Genomic DNA, 14,460 nt, shown 5'->3' on the forward strand with positions numbered 1-14,460 from the left:
GGCTTGGCTCCGAATGTTTAAAGTTTCTGAAAAAGTTATGTGACATCTTACAATCATGTATTTTGTTTCTAGAAATCTTCTCAGTTGTTCAAGTCTTACCTTCAAGTCTCTTAAGTCTTGTGTTGGGATTCTACGTTAGTCTATTATTAGGTATTAGTTCTTATAATTTATTTTATAGTTTTGAGTAGGTACTTGTTAATGTAAAGCTTAGAGTGGTTTGTCAATGTAAATGTACAATATGAGCATTTTTCATCGTGACATATCTTTAAAATAGGATTGAACACTTTGCATCAGAGCAGAAAGAACCTAAGCTTTTTAAAATTATTATTATTTTATTTTTAGAGTTCGCAACATGGTCATATAAAGCCACAGGGCGCCGGTGTTTTTGAAAAAAAGCTCATTTGTAAGTATGTCGGGTTCGAATGCAGGGCCGCTAGATTCGAACCCGGGACCTTTACCTTAATAAGCGCCGTGTCAACGCCTAAACCGTTGAGGCCACCGACGCCCCAATTATTATTATTATTTACTCCATTATATTTGTCTATTGACCAAATTACTTTTTTCAATTAATTAATCTTTGTAAGGCTTTGGTTGAAATGAAAAAGTCAGCGTCACGAGCAGGATTCGAACCCACGACCTTCGGCTCAATACGCCGCTGCTCTAACCAATTGAGCTATCGTGCTTCAATCTAATCAGACATCAACTCCTCATCTCAACCTACAACCTTTCTAATTTTCCCTCCCTTTTGCCATTTTTCAAATGTCATTAAATCAAGATTCTATTCTCGGCGACATATGGAGTGGCCACGGGGAGCTGTTAGTGATGTTACCACCGTTTTACTTATTAAATCCATTATATTTAGTGGTCTATTGACCAAATTACTTCTTTCAAATAATTAATCTATTTACGTAAGGTTTGGTTCATAGGGCGCGAGTCCCTTTGCCGGTGCTTTCCTCGAACCAACAGACATAATGAGTGAATAGACATAACACCCATCTTTTAATACATACATCTTTTGAAGAAATCTGTGAGCTCATAGATTACTGATATTGATTTGATGCAGTCAATTGACGTGTAGCGGAAAGCTTCAAAACAATATTTGAATATCGCAGCGTTTGCGATCGACTTCCAATCGTCTCTGCTTTTAATGCTCAAAGTTTGGTTTCTCACACGGGACTGAAAACGACGGCATACTCAAACATTTCGATTTAATAGAATGAAAATTTAGATGGATTGCGCGAATACTGTGCAGCTCAACAGCTTCACACTGTTGTAAGTCACTGCGAACAATAACACCGTGCCGTCCGTCTACCTTGACCAAACCACGGTGACGAAGTGGTTAGACCGTCCGACCCGTATTTGCCACGCAAGCGGTTCTGGGTTCGAATCCCAGCAGAAATCATAAATTTTTAGCTTAGAATTGTATAAAAGTATACAATATACCTTTTGTAAAATGGTTTGGCTACTCGTTAGCGGCAAAGTAGTGATAGTTGGTGGACATTAACCCCTCCTGTTTTGCAAATTTCTTAACCACCGCTTAATCACCACTTTAAAAATGGGAAAACGGACAGAACTGCTGGCTCTGCCATAAATCAGGAGAGGCAAGGAACATATCTACGTTAGCCGAGAATGGTACATCCACTTCGGAAAAGCGGCTTAAACGCCTAAGGAGATAATCGAGGAAGCACCCCGGATAGTTCTTAACTACTTTAATGATAGTGTACTTGCTGGGTTATACGGAATAGATCCATTAGGTCGCAGTTGAAAAGGGAGACCTTAGTCAGAAATTACCTAGGAAAGAACAAAAAAAAATTGGATTGTATTGAAAGTCGACAGTATAAATGTACCCTCGCTTCATAGCCATCGCGGATTGATGTCATGGCTGATGTGCGGTTGCACAAGGAAAAAAACACTAGCATAAAGGAATGTTACAAAGGATGGGACTAGAAATGCTCCCTTGTGAGATACTCGCTTGGATATTTTTAATATCACTCTAATCCTTATCGCACCTCATACTGAGCAGCAGTCAGTTAATTGGTGTAAAAATATATTGTTTTATAGAGAATCCATGGTGCCTTAATCATCGAAAGATAAAGCCAGTGGGGGTCAAGTAAGTTCAATTTAAATGTGCACCGTGTTTGTTTTTCCTCGTCCTGAGTGTTTTCCACTTTCAGCACCATTTTTTGGTAAACTGAAGGTGTGGGTTGTATGTCAGAGATGACTTGTATTCTAGACAGAATTGCAGTAAGTGTAGGTTGCAATGATGGTATACTAATACACCCCTAACCTTAGTCAACAGTGTAAATCAGAATGGGACTAAGAAGACTCCCACGGTGGACTCCGGATTTCGATTTATACCCGAGAATTTGTTACAGCACCACGTGTTAAATGAGTAACCAGTTGATAGAATAACAAGGTCATAAAGAATAGATAGTACGTGATGCAGTTGTGGTCAGACCTTACTAACCCAAAGACAGTAGAGTTGTTTTTTTCATCATTCTTTGTTAAATTTAAGGTGTTTTTGGATGTTAGAGATGGTTTGGATTTCATACGTGTCCAATTTTGGATTTGGAGTGTGAGTTTTTGGCTCGGCATGGTCGACACTGAGCATTCTTTAAAGAGATCTGAAGCCGACCGGAAGGACGGCGATCCTCTGTCACGGATGACGAGGTGACCGACGAGGCTCGAAATCATAACCCCTGGTAAAAATTCGCGGAATGGGAAGGAGTCGGAGACAAAGGACTGGGGTCACCGACATGGCCCTCATTAGTCCTCCTGCGGACAGATGCCTTCCCCGGGTAATTGCCATCGGTTGGATTATTGGATGGAGAATCCCCGGGTTCCGTCTTCCCGGAACATCCGCAATGGAAAAACATCGGGTGGTTTCCATTGACCTTAGGGGACTTATGGGATCGGTAGAAAAACTCTTTCCTTTTATAAGAATCGACTGGCGATCTTTTCAAACTACGATTTTGTTGAATCAAGACAGAAGTCTTCAGTGTAGCGTTAAGAATTTATTTATATCTATACAACAGAAGTGCAATATTTTAATAGTTCTTTAATAAGAAAGAAATACATACTAAAAACTCTCGAATCATTAAATTTCCTAATCAATTGTGATTACATATGGCAAGGTTTCGATAATTCCGTATCGTGTTCTCTTTCTATGGCAGTAAGTCTTTAAAAAATGGTTTAAACGAAAGTGGAATAGGAATTGATTACATGGTTGCATTCTAAGGAGGACGTTCCCCCTTTATCTCGTTTTCACTGAAAGATACCATCTCCCAGGCTGGATACAAGGAGTTTATAAGGACATAAAGGGTTTATTATTGTCTGTACATAGCCAGGAAATGTTGTAGGCCTTCGATTGTGTCTGGGCCTTCTGTCGGGGTTACCAATGAAAATTCCAGTGCATTTCCTCTCCGATATTTAAACGAGTATTAACTGTGCAATTGAAAGTCGATAAAGTCAGAACTTTAAACCGCGTTAGATGAATGTCATGGAATTTTCTCAGTACATTTAGCAGTTTAACTGTGAATCGATTGTTAATACGAGTTTAACTGTTCTGAAAATACTCTGCATTGAAGTTTCTTAATCGTACTTCCAGATCAAGAGAAATGTTTTTATTTTGGTATAAAATAACGGGAATTCTTGTAATTGGAAAAAGTCGCATGATAGTGGCCAATTCAAGCTTCCTAGTTCTGTTCTACTGATCTACTTGGGCTGATTCCTTCGTGGGTAAAATATTTAAAACGGTTCTTTCGAAAATAGTAAGCCTTTGAATTTCTACATATTGACATTACATATGTAAAAAAAAAGAAAAGAAAATACACATACTACACGAATTTTGAACGGTTTTCAGGTCGCCACCTTGCTTTTTTTGGTCTTTTCGTCTTCCCGCCAATTAATAACCAATTCTGAAGTTCGTAGACTTAATTACCCTTGCTATTCTTCACTCTCTAACATAGCTCTACACCACCAGGACGTCGGTATTTTGAATAATTGCCGAATTTAGGCAGACAAATAATTTTTATAATTTATAAGTTTTAGAAATCACTAGAACGCCAATTCCTTTTAATGCACGTTGCCTGTACATAACCACTTGGATTTGCGGCAAAGTCAGTTGATATCACTTTACAGGAGGAAACGTCCCTATCACTCCTCCTTCTCTTTACTATGATGTTTCCCACTGGGGTCGCAATGTCATTTAACATTGAGGTTCTTTGCTCACCTGGCACTTATCACACTTAGATTCTCAAGTTAGGAGCGACTCACCTCCGCGCACGGAAAATCTGCTTCTTCCGTGAGGTTCGGTGTAGAAGCCCACATCATCCTGCAACATACTGCCGACATGTCGACTTCTCCCGCTTGCCCTTCCGAGGGGGTGGGTTAACATCGAGCACTCAACCGTGTGCCGCATGTAAAGGGATACCGGAAATGAGGTCGAAATGCATCGACCAAGTCTCCCACGCACTCCCTAGATAGAGAAGACTAGAAGAATATATAGGTTAGACTAGAAAAATTTATCTCCATGGGTGTAGGGCCTCCGCCAGCGTCGAACCTCCGGATGCGCTCCGGCCGCGGTTTCGATTTACGTGGAATCTCTAATCACCCCCTAGAAAAGACTATGCCTTCGATAAAGGCAGCGCAGACGGCCTCCAACGAAAAACATCCGCCCCGTCCACCATTCCTCACGCATTCGAGGGACTCCGCCAGCGTAGTCTTAGTTCCTCGTTTATTGCACGCTTCGGCAGTCCGATCGCTCCGATCCCCGAGGTCGGGAGCTAATTCGGAGGTCATGCGCAAGTACTACGGTCCCCCCCCCACACAACCTCTTGAAATGAAACCCATGAAGCCGGACTTGAACTTGGACCGAAAATACGCTGCCCCGCTATTCAGATGGTTATGCACCCTCTTCCGTCAGTATGTATAAATGTATATAGACAGGATCTGTACCCTAACCCGCCGTCCGAGGTCAGCTGCAACCCATCAACTCCTTTAACGCATCTCGAGGGACTACGTAGGCGTAGTCTTGGCGTCCTCCCACGCTGTACCCTTCCTTGGTCCTAGTGTCCAAATGCATGCAGAGGCTGCTTAAGGCGATCATGTGCGCCAGGAAACTCGTGCAGCTTGTGTTTTAGAGAGTTGATCACGCTCTCAAGGCTACACCATTATTTTGTACTCGGAAACATTCCTTGCAACCTTGGGAAAGGTTTGCTGGAGTCTCCTAGGAGTACTCGCTGCACAGACCCAGGAATTGGATTGATAAAAAAGGTAAAATTATCGAGATGCGCTTGCTCTCACATACATCCCACCTGCTCGTTCAATGTTACTCTTCTCCACATTTTAAACTCGGCGAGAATGATCCGCCTCTCAGATCCTCCAAGAGCAACCACCTCGCCAAGCTGCGGGCACTACAGTCCTCAAAGCCCCGCAAGCTCACCTTTTCAGGATACGCCCGCTCCTCTTCGGAGATCAACCAACCATACTCAGTTCCATCTCCGCCCTCTCTCTTGCCGTTTCTTCGAACAACTTTATTTTACTGGGATAACAAGGTGTCTGCGATTGGCGACTTGGGAGTAAATTTTGACTTTGTTCAATTTCTCCGCATGTTAAGTTGTCGACGAAAGTTTTTCCGGACTATTAGTCTTTTAAAACTATTTTGGATTGGTACGGAGCATACTTGAGTATTGTAGCATGGTTTGGAATCCCTAGGGCATTCAGTCTAACGTTAATCTACTAGATGATGTTTAAAGGAAATGTATTAAATACTTAATTTACAAGCTAGGACATTCAGTCGGATAATAACGAGTGTGACGAAAGGTTGAAGTTGTGCAAAATGGTCCCCTTTCAGGATTGCTCTTTCTTGATGGGGATGGTTTTCTTGAGGTGATAAACGGCCGTTAAAACTGATCACAACACAGTCAGACGAATCTCTAAGCCCCTACTCACAGATTTTACATCCAATTTTATAGAACTAATTAAAAGAAATTTGGTTCAATGATTTATCTATAAAAGGACTATAATGGAATTAATGACGTACATAACTTGTCCTCGTGATAATAATCAAGTTTGTTGATTTTTAGTTCTTAATTTTAGATGTTACAATATGACTACACCAGTTGGGGGCGGTCATCTCTTTATAATGAGCTAAAAACGAATACATAAATAAGAATTATCAATTGTCATGTTGTATTTTGTGGTCTCGGAAAAGAGCCGAGAAAAAAAATTGACTGAAGATGACGAAATTTTTTCCGTGTGAACCGAGCCACATAAATGCAGACTTTAAAAACCCGAAGAGAAAAGTATCGAAGCCCATGGAGAAATGCCGAAATGCGCATGGCAGACCAACACAGCGTAGATAGGAAGACCAAAATGATCGGTAACGACCAAAATTACAGGTTCACACCACAGACGAGAGGGGAAATCACACATATAATATGCCATTCTGCTGTTAGGATAATATTGGGTTATAAAATAAGTCCGTAGAATTTTTCAGTAATTCTATTTTATATTCCTGTGTTTGGAAACTGTATTTAGCCATTATTGTTTAGACAATCTGATAAGAGATTGATTAAAGCGTTTTTGTTCATCAAGTTCGTTCAAGATATCGTATATTTACAAGACATTTTCTTCATTAAAAATTGAGGGAAAATAACGCATTTTTGTTAACTAATGGTTTTTTTATTACTGCAAGGGAAAAATGCAGGACAGGTGTTAAAAAAATGTATGAAGTGTTTGATGACGACTTAGAAGGTAGCACTATCCTCTAAAGTGGCTATATTCAGAAGCGAAAATTTTCGATCGCTATGTCCGTCCTTCAACCGTTAATGATGACCGTTGCTTTTGTCACAAACAACCCATCCTCCTCCTATGTGATTCATCATATGTTGTCTAAGAAGAATTATCGTAATTTATCTCCATCTGCGATTCCTTCCTAAACAGCAATTAAAAAGTTTGGTAACTGAGGATTTGTTTTACCCATTCACCACCCAGCCTACCACAGGGAGGCTCCGTTCCAGCGGACCAGAACCGTGGAATCTATTAAATAATTAATGAATTAAGGAAGTTTAAATTTACTTTAACGTCTACTCCTAGCCTTATGTTGGTGGAAGGTGGAAGGTTAGACCAGGGGAAGGAAAGTTTTTTTTAAATTATCTATTCAAAAAGAGGGTTCCCTTGCTGTTTACTTTTTTACACTTTGGTACAATTAATTAATCTTTATTTAAGGTATTGATTGAGATAAAAAAAGTCAGTGTCACGAGCGGGATTCGAACCCACGACCTCCGGCTCAATAGGCCGCTGCTCTACCACTTGAGCTATCGAATCGCAGCGGCGTATTGAGCCGAAGGTCGTGAGTTCGAATCCCGCTCGTGACACTGACTTTTTTATCTCAACTAATACCTTACCTAAAGATTAATTAATGGAAAGAAGTTATTTGGCCAATCGGACCACGAACTTTAATGGCTTTGGTACAATGATATTTACATATGATAAATTTTACAAGTTAGTTCAATAGAAGTAAACAGCCCGAAATTTACCACCTCTTTGAGTATATACATATATTTAGACTAGGAAGACGAATAAATAATAAATAAATAGACGGATAATAAATAAATAAAATAAATAAGTTATAGATATTATACATAAGGGAAGAGATAAAGGTACGAAAAGTAATAAATAAATAAATAATAATAAATAGAGAACATGCAATATTTGGTATGGTATGGTATGGAATAAAAGGATACTAGGAAGCGGGGTTTGCGCTTCCCAGGTACTGAAGCCTTCTGGCTTATTGTACTTTCCTAGTTCCTTAGTTCAGTGCAATAGACTCAATCCTTCTCTTTAGAAGTATCAGGTCATTGACTGTTGCTGCTGCAATTGGATTCCTAAGTTTTTTTAGGGCTGTTAGGTTAAATGTCCATTGAGCTGTTGCTTCGCATTCGAAGATGATATGGGTGGCTGTTTCTTCCTCCTCATTACATAATCTTCAGATGGGATCATAGTGGTATATGCCCATGTTGTGTAGATGTTTTCTCAAATGCCAGTGACCGGTTAGTCGTCCTACCACTCCTCTGAGTTTGGCCCTCTCCAATTGCAGCAATGCTTTTGCCAGTCTTGGTGAGGGTTGTTTCACCATAAGTTTACTATGTCTAGCACTGTTTATCCACTTCTCCTTTTGTTTTGTTTGGATCCATTCTGCGATGGAGGATTCTATATTTGTTTTTGTTATCCCAAGTATATGTATGGTCTTGCAGATCCTCCTCTGGCCAGGCTGTCTGCTTTGTCGTTACCCAAAATTCCCCTGTGCCCTGGCACCCAAGATATCATCAGGTTGTTATGTTTCCCCAGGTTTGGATGCATTCACTGACTAATTTTGATGTTATTACATGCTAATGCTTTAATGACTGCTTGGCTATCAGATCTTACGAGGATTTTTTGCCAGTATAACCTCTTTTAAGATTTTCCAGGGCACAAGCATTGATGGCATGCATTTCTGCTTGAAAGACCGAAGTTTACTTCCCTAATGAGTTTGATAGCTCATGTTTTGGGTTTATACAGAAAACGGCTGATCCGGTCCCTTCGTTTGTTTTGAAGCCATCTGTATACCATATCAATTTATCTGATGCTCTCCTGTGTTCTTCCTCTATTTTGTAGTCCGTTGATACTTTATAGGAAGTTGTAAAGGATGTTTCCGGGATTTTATCAGATAAATAAGAAAGTATTTTATGCCAACAAATTATGTGCTGTTAGTTTTCGGCTTAAGTTTTTAAATAATTAGAAATTTTCTTTATAACAAACTAATTTGTTTAAGTCTGGAGGCCAATTATTTTTAAGGGATATTTTGAGAGATTTTCTATGCTTGTCACAGAGAGGATATACAACAGTCTGTGTTTTGCGTTATCACCGGTCGCATAGTTTGTGCACAGTGGATTGTCGTTTTTGTGGAATCAAAATTAAAGTTTCCGTGTCCCATCATTATCTGACTAATCCAGAAATTGGGTTGAAACCAAGTCGCGCTTTTCCGGGACTGATACTGGAGAAAAGCTCGTGGATTGATCTACCCTTGATACTATTGACCTACCTTGTTTGCCATTTATCCTCTACCCATTTGTCCATGAAACGAAGCCGGTGTTTTCTTGGCATACGGCGAAGGCTCTACGTCTACAGAGGGTTCACTGGTAGGTTTATCGCTTTTCCTTCCTTGAAATGTAGGTCCCTGACGCATAAAGGAAAATCCTAAAGAAAACGAAGCGACCCACCGTGAACAACTCCCAAAACTGGAGTACATCCCAAGAAGGTAATGTGAATTTGGTGAGGTTGGAAAAGGGTACTTTATTTTTAGCTTTTACTAACAGTCTACTGCAAACATTTGAAGCTAAGTCAGCACTTGGCCAAAATCGTGTGGCCTTGACTAATCGCAAGGGATACTTGTGTTGATGAGGGGACAGGTTGTTCCGAAACATATACACAAAAAGCGAAACCTGGCTGTTTGATATTCCACCAAAAAGAAACCCACACTCGTTACAAGTGATATAACCACAGGAAAAAGTTTTCTATAGTTTAAAATCGGGTTTTATGTACATAAATATGTAAAAATTTGAAAAACTATACAACTATATCTGGTATCTTTTTTTAAATTTCGATACGAAATTTACCAGCTGAATTAAGTTGTTAAGACATTAGTCTCTTCGCTGGTGATAAAATAGAACAGATAAATAAAAAAAATGAAAGGATATGATTTACAGTCCGGTAGAAGTATTTCAGGCATTAGGGCGAAAATAAACCGTTGCTGTGCCGTTCAATCAAGTAACGCCGGCAGTGAAAGGAGTCATGGTGTAACACAGACGATAGTGAGAACATGAGAAAGATATCGAAAGTAAATTAAGACCGCAGATTCTCTTGTTTACACGGTTGACGGCGAATTGAAAAAAAAACACTATGCACTCTCGATCTTTGTTACTTTTCTTTGCGTATTTCTAAATAAAATATAGAGACGAGTAGTCCGTGAAATTTTGTAGAATCTTAGAGTATGAAAGGAAGGGATAATCTTTTTCGAAAGATTGGCAGGTGATGAAATATTAAATTGGGAAATTTTATCTTTAGGGTATATGGGTTGTGCAGTTTGGTCATTTCCGATATTTTTGCCCCCCTTGCGAATTTCGGCATTTCACCGACTTCGTAGTGGGTTTTGAGCCACAATTTACAGAACAATATAGAGGCCCAAAGTTCCTCCAATTGACAACAAAATAGAAGAGTAAGGGCATTTTCTTAGCGGGTAATTATAGTGGAAATTTATTTGTACCATTTTAAAAACGTCAGTGTCGAGAGCGGGATTCGAACCCACGACCTTTGGATAAATACGCCGCTGCTCTACCACTTGAGCTATCGTGACATCGATCCACTCGGACACCAACTTCCCACCTCAACACACCTTTTGAATTTTTGAGGTAGAACAGTGGCGTATTTATCCAAAGGTCGTGGGTTCGAATCCCGCTCTTGACACTGAATTTTTATCTCAACCAATACTTTGCATTTAGATTAATTAATTGAAAGAGGTTATTTGGTCGGACCACGAAATCTAATGGATTTTAAAAACCTGTCCTTAAAAAAAGTCTCATCCTGGACTTCTTGTGAACGTTTTGACGAAGGAAGACTGCGACTATTCACTATATACCGATGGAAGCAGAATTAATGTAAGTGCGGGTTGCGCAACACTTTTACGTAAAAAGGAAAAATCTGAACCCCGTCATAAAATTCAAGTAAAACTGGCAAGCTGGTGTTTTAATAATCAGGGACAATTGATGGCTGTGTTTAAGGTAATAGCAGAAAAAGCATCATTGTTAAAAAATTAAATCAGATGTAATAAAGTTTCACAGCCAAGTTTCTATCGTGTCAATTAAAAACCATAACGTCCACAGTTGATTAGGAGAAGAAATAAGGACAAAGTTAAGGAAGTTGGTAATAAAAGTCAGATGGTCGATAGTTTTTTTAAGTTTATTTATTAGATACTTGTACATACATTTTCTACAAAGTGACTACAAGAGGAAATGTCTAGGGCATTATACATCCTTGTGGAACAGGGCTTAAGTATATTTACAATATTTGTTGATTTGGCCAAGAGAAATAAGAACAGTGGTGAAAATTATACCAAAAACCACTTGCGGAAAGAATACATTAATAAATAGGGAAGTTACAAATAATTACATATATTATAAATTATAAATCATAAGTCATTGACTACATACGTACAATAGATAAGTTTGATAAACAACACATTTCTTTAATATTAGCTAATTTCATAAATCAGTTAATAAATAAGCAACGTAATAAATAATTACTAATTATTATAAGTTAAAATCATTGTATAGACTTGTACAATACATAGTCTGACATTTACTAATTTGGTAAATCAATAAAAACATATATAAACAGTAAAATTAACAATTTAATAAATAATTTAATAAATAATATCACAGAGAATAAATATAGAAAGCAGCCATACTGTTTGATCCTCTTGTGTATCCAATTTTTGTTGAGGTTATAGTTTCCTACATTCTTTACTGTCATATTTGTACTCTCAGCGCTACGTTCATAAAACGAGCTAGTGATCCTTTTGATATCATCCTTAATGTATGGATGTTTAAAATTTCGTGCATATAATTTATACGTACACTTCTTTTAGAGGATGTAATTAACGAAGGGATAACTCATAAGGTGGGGTTGAGATGGGAAGTTGTTGTCCGAGTAGATCGAGGTCATGATAGCTCAAGCTAGGCAATTTTAAAAACCCAAAATGCCAGGGTATTGAATTAAAATTAAAGGATTCAATCAAATTCCTTGGGATAACGCTAGATAGGAAACTTGATTGGAAAGGCCACATTAAAAACATACATAGGAAAGGCACTATATCCATGGTGCAGTGTAGGAGAATCGTTGGTAGAACATTGGGTATTAAACCATGGGTGGCCAAATGGAAATACACCGCGATTATACTACCAAGATTTCTATTTGCAGCCGTAGTTTGGTGGAATGGGCTAGAAAACAAAGGGGCTATTAACAAGCTAAGGTCATTCCAAAGACTAGGTTGTATGATGATGACGGGAGCATTTCCCACTACACCAACCCTAGCTTTGGAAGTGATAACTAACACTACACCTCTACTTGGTTAAAGCACTAACCAGCTGCTATAGATTAGTCAGTGAAAGCAGCTGGAACCATAAGGGAAACAATATAGGACACTCGAAAATTCTACATTTATTGAGTAAGGTCAACAACCAACTACTGGGCGTAAGCGATAAAAAGGTGAAAACACCTTTAGGGTAAAAGTACTTTCAGGTAGTTACTCCCTGAGACTATAACTATAGGTCTGATGATGACCATCGTAGCATAGACTGCTTCACCGATGTCTCACTCATCAAGGAAAAGGGATGAGGTGCTGGAATACACATACCTAAATTAGGGATCAGCTCTCCTCCCCTCTTGGTAATAACACCTCGGTCTTTCAGGCAGAGGTCTGGGCCTTCAATGTTTGCTGCAGAACACTTATGGATAGCAATATTAAGGGGAAAGATATTAAAAATTTTTCCGACAGTAAGGCCAGTCTGAAATCACTACAAAAAGAGTTATCAACATCTAGGCTGGTAGAGGAAACCGTTGAACTCATTAATAGGACTACCACCAGGTACGAGAATAAGGTAACCCTCATATGGATACCTGCTCATAAGGGGCACTATGGCAATGAAGAGGCGGACAGCCTGGCCAAGGAAGGATCAAATACTGCGTTCGTCGGGCCACAACCAGTATTGCCCCACTCTTTAAGCACAGCGAAAGAGAGTGTATGTTGCTGGGGTATGAAACAATTCCTTAAAGAATGGAATATGTCCCCCGGATCAGGCGATCGAAGGAGTTTCTGAAGGAAATCAAACCTAAAGAGATCCTCTCACTCTAGGAGGGGAACTAGGAGGCTGATAGGTATCGTAACGGGCCATTGCCTCTTGAGAAGACATCTCTTCATAATGGGTACTCTACCAGACCCTTTTTGCCGCTTCTGCGAAACAAAGGAAGAAACGGCTCGACACTACCTTGCAGAATGCGATAGGTTTTCTAGGGAAAGATTTGATACTTTCGAAGGAGAGGACATAACTAAAATGGTCCACAATCTTGGGGTTTGTAAATAGGTCCAAAAGGTTTATGCAGGACTCGTGAGCCGACGAAGTCCCGGACCTTTTAGGGATGGGGTACGAGTCTACCCAGGCATTTAATCCCTCGGGTCTTGGTTGCCCACCATGCGTAATATATATACCCAAGAGGAAAAAGTAAAACACAGGCATGTCAAAAATTGAAAAAAGAATGGAACACTATGGTAAAATAACAAAGGAGTATTTTCCAATGTTAAACAATAGAATTCAGCTACAACTGAAATGTCATTATCAACTTACCCAGTCCTTGGGTGGACATGGGCATGGGAAAAATAATCATCTGCTTCGAATGGGAATGGCCAACAGCTAGCGTTCCACCTGCAATAATCGCACAATCAGGGGACCGTGTAATCAATGCAAACTGTTTGAACCTAAAAAGGTAAAAAATATGCAGGGTTTACTACTGGAGGGATTCGAATAGCCACAAACAAAAATAATTGTACTGTCTGCCAAGTTTAAAAATTTACCGATTTCATGAAATCTATGAATTTATAATTTACATTTTTTGCAAAACATTTATCTACGTATTTTTAAATTAATTTTCATGTAAAATACATGTAATTTTAAAAGAAAATATTTAGAAATATTCTCCCTATTACAGTTTTGCTGTAGTAGGCAAAAATATAGTGACCCGGTACTGAAGAAGGCGAGTAGAACACGTCTGACAGATCAAAAACCAGCCAGGATAAAGCAAATCTTAATGAACGGAAACTACAAAACTATTATTATTTATTTATTCATTTATTTCTTGGCATGTTGAACTAAAGACAAGAATATAAATAAAAATTTGACTTCAGTTTTTTTCTCAAATTAATTAGTGAGAAATAACATAGAAACCACACACATGGCATCTACACCGAAATAAACACGACAAATAAATAACATTCGCCCGTGAAATCAACCAATTTGTATGCACCTTCATCCCGATCGAAAAATCAACATCTTGCCCTGCACTGGTTAAACAAGAATTCAAAATAAAATCAGGAATATTTAGCGGCAATGAAATATTTTATAAAGCAAAACCGCCGATCCGCCAAACCACTAAATAACCAAACGTCAATTTTATTGGTTTCATTATCCTCATCGTCAAATCTTAGACGTAAGGAAAAAACCTCTGTAATTTTGTTGTTACTAGTCATCATCACACAAGTCTGCCCCTCCTCGCTGTGTGACTGTCAGACGCGTTTCGGAATTTCGCGATCTTGTGTGTCTGTACGATTTCTGTGAAGCCGAGTCTCTTTTATAAGGTTGCGACGGC

The sequence above is a fragment of the Cimex lectularius genome, unplaced genomic scaffold, assembly GCF_000648675.2.
Source record: "Cimex lectularius strain Harlan isolate CLEC.00 unplaced genomic scaffold, Clec_2.1 scaffold16, whole genome shotgun sequence".
NCBI lineage: Eukaryota > Metazoa > Arthropoda > Insecta > Hemiptera > Cimicidae > Cimex > Cimex lectularius.